We start from the raw sequence: 8951 nt of genomic DNA on the forward strand, positions 1-8951 counted from the left end.
TATGTACAGAACTGTAACTTTGTTTATTTCTATTAATGTCTGTCTCCCCCTCTAGTCTGGGCAGGGAATGTGTCTGTTATATTACTATATTGTAGTCTCTCAAGCGCTTAGTACAGTGATCTGCACATAGCAAGCTCTCAAGAAATGACTGACTGATTGACTGACCCCACTACAATAACTTTGGCTACTGTTCACCAAAGAGGGGAACTTTGCCTTGGCCGCTAAATGAGGAGAGGGGTTGAATTCCCACAATGTCTCTGGCCAAATGGGAGCCATCCATCAATCTTGGGAGAGTACAACAGAGTCAGTAGGCGCATTCCCTGTGAAGAAGAACCCCCTTCTAGACTGTGAGCCCACTGTTGGGTAGGTACCGTCTCTCTATGTTGCCAACTTGTACTTCCGAAGCGCTTAGTACAGTGCTCTGCACACAGTAAGCGCTCAATAAATACGATTAGAATGAATAAGAGAGCAGCAAGAATTGAGAACATTCCACCGATCCAAGTGCAATCACATCCTCTCCTCGGCAGCCTGCCTATCATCCAGAGGAGGCTTGGTGGGGGTGGGGGGAGAGGGCAGGAAGTGGGGGGGCTCAGAGCTCAGGCTTGTCTGCTCCCAAACAGGAGTGCATTTCACATCGGGCTTGGTTAGTCATGAAAAGCTTTCCTTCCATTGCTCAGAGCAGAGTTCGCTATGCAAATAAGTCCTGTGAAGGCTGCCGAAGTGGCATCTCTTGGAGACAAACGACAGATGTTTTTCTGAATGTCAGTCAGTCAGGCATATGGTATGGAATAAATGTGCTCGCGGGAAGCCCTCGGCCTCTCACCTTCCCCTCCTTCCCCACTGCCACACCTGGCTAGGAAAGTACCCGGAGGAGGTAATGATTTCAAAGCAAAGGCACCAGGGACCAGAGTTCTGATGCTATGAGATGCCAAACATTATCATCCTTGTCCTTGTACTCCTCCTATTCCTCCTCTTCTTCTTCCTCCTCCTCCCATTCCACTTCTTCTTCTTCCTCCTTCTCACCCTCCTCCTTCTTCTCCTCCTACCCCTTCTCTTCTTCCTCCCTCTCCTCCTCCTCCTCCTCCATATTACCAAACACCTACTGAAGCATTCATTCATTCATTCAATCGTATTTATTGAGCGCTTACTGTGTGCAGAGCACTGTACTAAGCGCTTGGGAAGTACAAATCAGCAACATGTAGAGACGGTCCCTACCTAACAACGGGCTCACAGTCTAAAAGGGGGAGACAGACAACAAAACAAAATGAGTAGACCAGTGAAAATACTATCAGAATAAATAGAATCATAGCTACATATACATCATTAATAAAATAAATATGGTAAGTATGTACAAATAAAATAAATAGAGTAATAAATATGTAGAAATATATATAAGTGCTGTGGGGAGGGGAAGGGGATAAGACTATGCTAAGTGTTTGAAAGAGTACACCAGAAAGAAAACTCGTTTCCCTCCCCCAAGGAGCTGGTACTCTAAGTGGGAAGACAGACAAGAAGGGTCGAAGGAGAATGCATTCATTCAATCAATCAGTCGTATTTATTGTGCGCTTACTTAGTTTAGAGCATTGTACTAAGTGCTTGGGAGAATACGGTGCAGCAAAGTTATTGGACACATTCCCCGCCCACAACGAGCTCATGGTCTAGCGGGGGAGACAGACATTAATACATATCTATAAATTACAGACATGTACATAGTGCTGTGGGGCTGAGGGAGGGGTGAATAAAGGGAGCAAATCAGGGTGATGCAGAAGGGAGTGGAAAAAGAGGAAATGAGGGTTTAGTCAGGGAAGACAGCTTGGAGGAGGCGGACCTTCATAAAGGCTTTGAAGGCGGGGAGAGGGATGGTCTGTCGGATAATAATAATGATGGTGGTATTTGTTAAGCATTTACTATGAGCAAAGCACTGTTCTAAGCGCTGGGGTAGATACAAGGTAATCAGGTTGTCCCATGTGGGGCTCACAGTCTTTATCCCCATTTTACAGATGAGATAACTGAGGCCCAGAGAAGTGAAGTGACTTGCCCAAAGTCACACAGCTGATAAGTGGTGGAGCCGGGATTAGAACTCATGACCACTGACTCCCAAACCCGTGCTCTTTCCACTAAGCCACACTGCAAGAGGGAGAGTGTTACAGGCCACAGACGGGATATGGGTGAGAGGTTATTAATTTTGTTAATGATGTGCATATAGCTATAATTCTATTTGTTCTGACGATTTTGACACCTGTCTACATGTTTTGTTTTGTTCTGTCTCCCCCTTTTTGACTGTGAGCCCACTGCTGGGTAGGGACTGTCTCCATATGTTGCCAACTTGTACTTCCCAAGTGCTTAGTACAGTGCTCTGCACACAGTAAGCGCTCAATAAATACGATTGATTGATTGATTGATTGATTGATTTTTGACTGTGAGCCCATTGTTGGGTAGGGACCGTCTCTATATGTTATATGTTGCCAACTTGTACTTCCCAAGCGCTTACTACAGTGCTCTGCACACAGTAAGCACTCAATAAAAACGATTGAATGAATGAATGAATGGTGGCAAGATAGCCGTGATGCCTTCAGACAGTGGCAGATTATAATAATAATAATGGTATTTGTTAAGCGCTTACTATGTGCAAAGCACTGTTCTAAGCGCTGGGGGGCTGTACTCTAATCCCCAATCCCTCCCTTTCCCCTCAGGCAATCACTCAGTGGTAGGTATTGAGCACTTACTGCATACAGAGCAGGGCCCTAAGCACTTGGGAGAGCTCAATAAAACAGAGTAGGTAGACATGATCCCAGCCTGTCCCCTGGGTTGCATCTCAGAGTGGGAGAGAGCAGAAAGCCAGGAGGACAAATCAGTGGCATTATAATAATAATGGCATTTATTAACCGCTTACTATGTGCAAAGCACTGTTCTAAGCGCTGAATCAAGCGGCATTAGGAACCACCCGGTGGCTAGCAATAACAATAATTGTACTAGACCGTCAGTTCCTTGTGGGGAGGTATTACCCCATTTTACAGATGAGGTTACTGAGGTTCAGAGAAGTTAAGTGACTTGCCCAAAATCACACAGCTGCCAAGTGGCGGGGATGGGATTAGAACCCATGACCTCTGACTCCCAAGCCTCTGCTCTTTCCAGGAAGCCACACCGCTTCTCTGGTAGAGTGGTCTGTACCCAATAAACACTCAATAATTACCACTGATTGATTGGTTGATTGACTGAGTATCCCTGCCTTGGCCTCTAGACTGTGAGCTCGCTGTGGGCAGGGAATGTGTCTGATTATTGTTATATTGTAATCTCCCAAGCGCTTATTACAGTGCTTTGCACACGGTAAGCACTCAATAAATACGACTGACTGAATGAATACTCGTTGAGCACTTTCTCTGTGCCAAGCACTGTTCTAAACCCTGGGGAATGATGATGATGATAATAATAATAATAATAATAATAATAATAATAATAATAATAATAATGGTATTGGTTAAGTGCTGACTATGTGAGAGGCCCTATACTAAGTGATGGGGTGAATACAACCAAATTGGGTTGAACACAGTCCTTGTCCCATGTGGGGCTCACAGTCTCAATCCCCATTGTACAGATGAGGTAACTGAGGCCCAGAGAAGTGAAGTGACTTACCCAAGGTCACATAGCAGACAAGTGGCAGAGCCAGGATTAGAACTCATGGCCTTCTGACACCCAGCTCCATGCTCTATCCACTACGGCTTGCTGCTTCTCATCATAAATCCATCTCACCGGCTTGGACTCTGGCCAGCTCGCAAAACACAAGTCCACTCAAATAGTGGACTTACTTTCCCCAGGAAGTCAAGTGACCCGCCCAAGGTCACCCAGCAGGCAAATGGCAGAGCTGGGATGAGATCCCAGATCCTCCGACTCCCAGGCCTGTCCTCTGAATAGATCACTAGGTGATATTTACTGGGTGCCTAGCTAGTGCTCGGCACTAAACTAAGCGCTTGGGAGAGTATAATCTTCGTCACAATTGGTATTTATTCATTCATTCATTCAATCGTATTTATTGAGCGCTTACTGTGTGCAGAGCACTGTACTAAGCACTTGGGAAGTACAAGTTGGCAACATATAGAGACAGTCCCTACCCAACAGCGGGCTCACAGTCTAGAAGGGGGAGACAGAGAACAAATTTATTCAGCAGTTGTAGTGATTGAGTGCTTACTATGTGCAGAGCACTGTATGAAGTGCTTCGGAGAGTGCAATACACCAGAGTTGGTAATAATAATAATGATGATGGCATTTATTAAGCGCTTACTATGTGCAAAGCACTGTGCTAAGCACTGGGACTGTTACAAGGTGATCAGGTTGTCCCATGGGGGGCTCACAGTCTTAATCCCCATTTTACGGATGAGGTAACTGAGGCCCAGAGAAGTGAAGTGACTTGTCCAAAGTCACACAGCTGACAGTTGGAGGAGCCGGGATTTGAACCCATGACCTCTGACTCCAAAGCCCATGCTCTTTTCCACTGAGCCATGCTGCTTCTCTAGCTGTAGACACGTTCCCTGCCCATAACGAGCTTGCAGTCTAGAGAAGCAGCGTGTCTCAGTGGAACGAGCCCGGGCTTTGGAGTCGGAGGTCATGGGTTCAAATCCCAGCTCCACCACTTGTCAGCTGTGTGACTTTGGACAAGTCACTTAACTTCTCTGTTCCTCAGTTACCTCATCTGTAAAATGGGGATTAAGACTGTGAGTCCCACATGGGACATCTGATTACCTTGTAACCTCCCCAGCGCTTAGAACAGTGCTTTGCACATAGTAAGTGCTTAATAAATGCCATTAAAAAAGGGGAGACAGACATTAATATAAAAAAATAATTTATGATATACAATTTATAGATATGTACCTAAACGCTGTGGGGTTGAAGATGGGGCAATTCTCAAATGCCCAAAGGTCCCAGACCCCAGTGCAGATCCACTCAATGAACGATTTTATTGAGTGCTTACTGCGTACTTGGCTCAGTGGAAAGAGCACGGGCTTCAGAGTCAGAGGTCATGGGTTCAAATCCCGGCTCCACCAGTTAGCTGTGTGACTTTGGACAAGTCACTTAACTTCTCTGGGCCTCAGTTCCCTCATCTGTAAAATGGGAATGAAGACTGTGAGCCCCCCGTGGGACAACCTGATCACCTTGTAACCTCCCTAGTGCTTAGAACAGTGCTTTGCACATAGTAAGTGCTTAATAAATGCCATCATTATTATTATTATTATTATTATTATTATTACAAAGCTCTGTACTAAGCTCTGGGGAGGGCACGCTATACCTGTCTACCAATTCTGTTATAGCGTCCTTCCCCTAGCAGTTAGTGTAACGTTCTGTACACAATAAGTGCTCAATGTGTACCACTGACCGGCTCGATGCAAATGTGCTGCAGCGGATATTAGGGGATGTTCATTTCCCATCATTTTTCAACTGCTAAGATGGAGGCGGGCAGTTTGTTCTTATTTTCCCTGCCCGTTGTGGCCGAGGTGATGGAGCGTTCGGCCTCCTCTTCCCTCCTTTCCTCCCTCCAACCTGCCCTCATCCATCGCCCCTCCTCTGTTGGCCTGCAGCCTCCCCAGAGAGAGGGAGAGAGAGAGAGAGAGAGATCTTGAAAAATGTGCAGGGACCACAACCAATCCCTCAGGCATCTGTCTCCATTTAAACCGGCTCTCTCCAACTTGTACTTCCCAAGCGCTTACTACAGTGCTCTGCACACAGTAAGCGCTCAATAAATATGATTGATTGATTGATTGATTGATTATCTGATGACTAGCTCTCCTGCTGGAAGAGAGCACTTCTGTCTGCGCTCAGTCTCAAGGCCCAATTCAATCGTATTTCTTGAGCGCTTACTGTGTGCAGAGCACTATACTAAGCGCTTGGGAAGTACAAGTTGGCAACATACAGAGACGGTCCCTACCCAACAGTAGGCTCACAGTCTAGAAGGCCTAATGAGTCAGGCTAGCCTCCCCGGGGCAAAAGCCCCCCACCGCCCCCGCGCCATCAGCAATGCCGATGGCAACTAGTAGAAGGCGCTGGCAACTGTGTTCTATCCAAACAGATGAGCGATGCAGGGAGTAATAAGGATAATAAATGATAAAGATGGCATTTCTTAAGCGCTTACTCTGCGCAGAGCACGGTTCTAAGCGCTGGGGAGGTTACAAGGTGATCAGGTTGTCCCACGGGGGGCTCACAGTCTTCATCCCCATTTTACAGATGAGGTAACTGAGGCACAGAGAATAATGATAATAACAATGATAATGGTATTTGTTAAGCACTTACTATGTGCAAAGCACTGTTCTAAGCGTTGGGGAGGTTACAAGGTGATCAGGTTGTCCCACGGGGGGCTCACAGTCTTCATCCCCATTTTACAGATGAGGTAACTGAGGCACAGAGAATAATGATAATAACAATAATAATAATAATAGTGGTATTTGTTAAGCGCTTACTATGTGCAAAGCACTGTTCTAAGCGCTGGGGAGGTTACAAGGTGAATCAGGTTGTCCCACGGGAGACTCACAGTCTTCATCCCCATTTTACAGATGAGGTAACTGAGGCACAGATAATAATGATAATAATAATAATAATGGCATTTGTTAAGCGCTTACATTGTGCAAAGCACTGTTCTAAGCGCTGGGGAGGTTACAAGGTGATCAGGTTGTCCCACGGGGGGCTCACAGTCTTCAGCCCCATTTTACAGATGAGGTAACTGAGGCCCAGAGAAGTTAAGTGACTTGCCCAAAGTCACACAGCTGACAATTGGCAGAGTGGGGATGTGAACCCATGACCTCTGACTCCAAAGCACGGGCTCTTTCCACTGGGCCATGCTGCTTCTCTTAATAATAATCATTATTAATCATTTATATTAATTATAATAGTTATTCATTAAATTATATAATATATTTATATTATTAATAATTCATCATTAGTAAGGGTTATTATAAAATATAATAATAAGAGTAACGATTATGGTATTGGTTAAGCACTTACTATGTATCAGGCACCGTACTAAGCGCTGGGGTGGATACAAGTGAATCAGGTTGGACACAGTTCCTGTCCCACGTAGGGCTCACAGTCTCGATCCCCATTTTACAGATGAGGTAACAGAGGCACAGAGAAGTAAAGTGACTCACCCAAGATCACACAGCGGACAAGTTGGTGAGCCCGGATTATAATCCATGGCCTCCTGACTCCCAGGACCGGGCTCTTTCCACTACGCCATGCTGCTTCTCTTATCAGCTTTAGAGCAACAGTTGATCTCAGATCAACTTTAGGGTCTGGGACCGCTATCTCAATCGATCAGTGGTATTTATTGAGCCTCACCGTGCGCAGAGAACTGTACTAAGCAGTTGGGGGAAGATGGAACAAGAGAGTTGGTAGGCACCTTCCTGGCTGACAGTCTACAGAAATTGGATTAAGAGATTACAGATGTGCCTGGGCTCCACCTGGTTGTGAAGGGATTGATTCCCAATCCACCGATGAGTAGCATCCTCTCATAATAACAATAATGATGGCATTTGTTAAGCGCTTACTATGTGCGCCCGGATAGCTCAGTCGGTAGAGCATCAGACTTTTAATCTGAGGGTCCAGGGTTCAAGTCCCTGTTTGGGCGAAATATTTTAGAGAAGCAGCGTGGCTCAGTGGAAGGAGCGTGGGCTTTGGAGTCAGAGGTCATGGGTTCGAATCCTGACTCCGCCACATGTCTGCTGTGTGATCTTGGGCAAGTCACTTAACTTCTCTGGGCCTCAGTTACCTCATCTGTAAAATGGGGATTAAGACCGTGAGCCCCACGTGGGACAACCTGATCACCCTGTATCCTCCCCAGTGCTTAGAGCAGTGCTTTGCACATAGTAAGTGCTTAACAAATGCCTATTATTATTATTATTATTCTTATGTGCAAGGCACTGTTCTAAGCGCTGGGGAGGATACAAGGCGATCCAGTTGTCCCACGTGGGGCTCACAGTCTCCATCCCCATTTTACAGATGAGATAACTGAGGCCCAGAGAAGTGAAGTGACTTGCTCAAAGTCACACAACTGACAGGTGGCAGAGCTGGAATTAGAACCCATGACCTTTGATTCCCAAGCCCCGGCTCTATCCACTGAGCCACGCTGCTTCCCCATGAGAGGTCCTCTCATGGACCTCTGCCATCTGACGTGGGCTAAATACGGCCGAGAATTGCCTGAGCCTCACGACGCTGCATCACAGCTCCACAAGGGAGGGGGTTTGTGTGGCTGCCACAACCCCCAGGCCCGTGAGCCTCCGCCCGTATGGTGGATGGAGAGGAGGCGCAGGGGGAATCAGAGGACGTCCGACTATGGAGTCGGCGCAGGAACTGGCGCGGAGTCGGGCGCGAGGGGACACCCTCCACTGGGGACACCTTCCCCTTTCGGTATGCCGGCCACCTCGGGTCGGCCTGGCGGAGAAGCAGCGTGGCTCAGTGGAAAGAGCCCGGGCTTTGGAGTCAGAGGTCAGGGGTTCAAATCCCAGCTCCGCCAATTGTCAGCTGGGTGACTTTGGGCAAGTCATTTCACTTCTCTGGGCCTCAGTTACCTCATCTATAAAATGGGGATTAAGACTGTGAGCCCCCCGTGGGACAACCTGATCACCTTGTAACCTCCCCAGTGCTTAGAACAGTGCTTTGCACATAGTAAGTGCTTAATAAATGCCATTATTATTATTATTATTATTATTATCAGTGGCCATCTTGGGTCAGATTGGCATTCGGGCCACTGCTGGAGGCCGGCCTTCTACACCGGCCCAAAGGTACGAGCAGAGCACCGCCTCTTGATGCTATGCCCACCCCCGAAACTAAAGCGTGCTGCCCCTGCCATGCACACTCGTGCCCCCACCAAGATCTGCTGCGGCAAAGAAAAAGAACCTATGGTCAAAGATTTACGCACTCTAAGGGCAAAGCCTCAGCCAATGCTGAAAACTGGGAGTCGATGAAGAATT

General features: G+C 47.0%; 1 non-coding gene across 1 annotated transcript; it reads left to right on the top strand.

The window, feature by feature from the left end:
* Positions 1 to 7536: 7536 nt before the first annotated feature.
* On the top strand, positions 7537 to 7609 carry TRNAK-UUU. Its single transcript has one exon. It is a non-coding gene; the product is annotated as a tRNA-Lys (tRNA).
* Positions 7610 to 8951: the final 1342 nt, after the last annotated feature.

This window comes from Tachyglossus aculeatus, chromosome X1, assembly GCF_015852505.1.
Source record: "Tachyglossus aculeatus isolate mTacAcu1 chromosome X1, mTacAcu1.pri, whole genome shotgun sequence".
Taxonomy (NCBI): domain Eukaryota; kingdom Metazoa; phylum Chordata; class Mammalia; order Monotremata; family Tachyglossidae; genus Tachyglossus; species Tachyglossus aculeatus.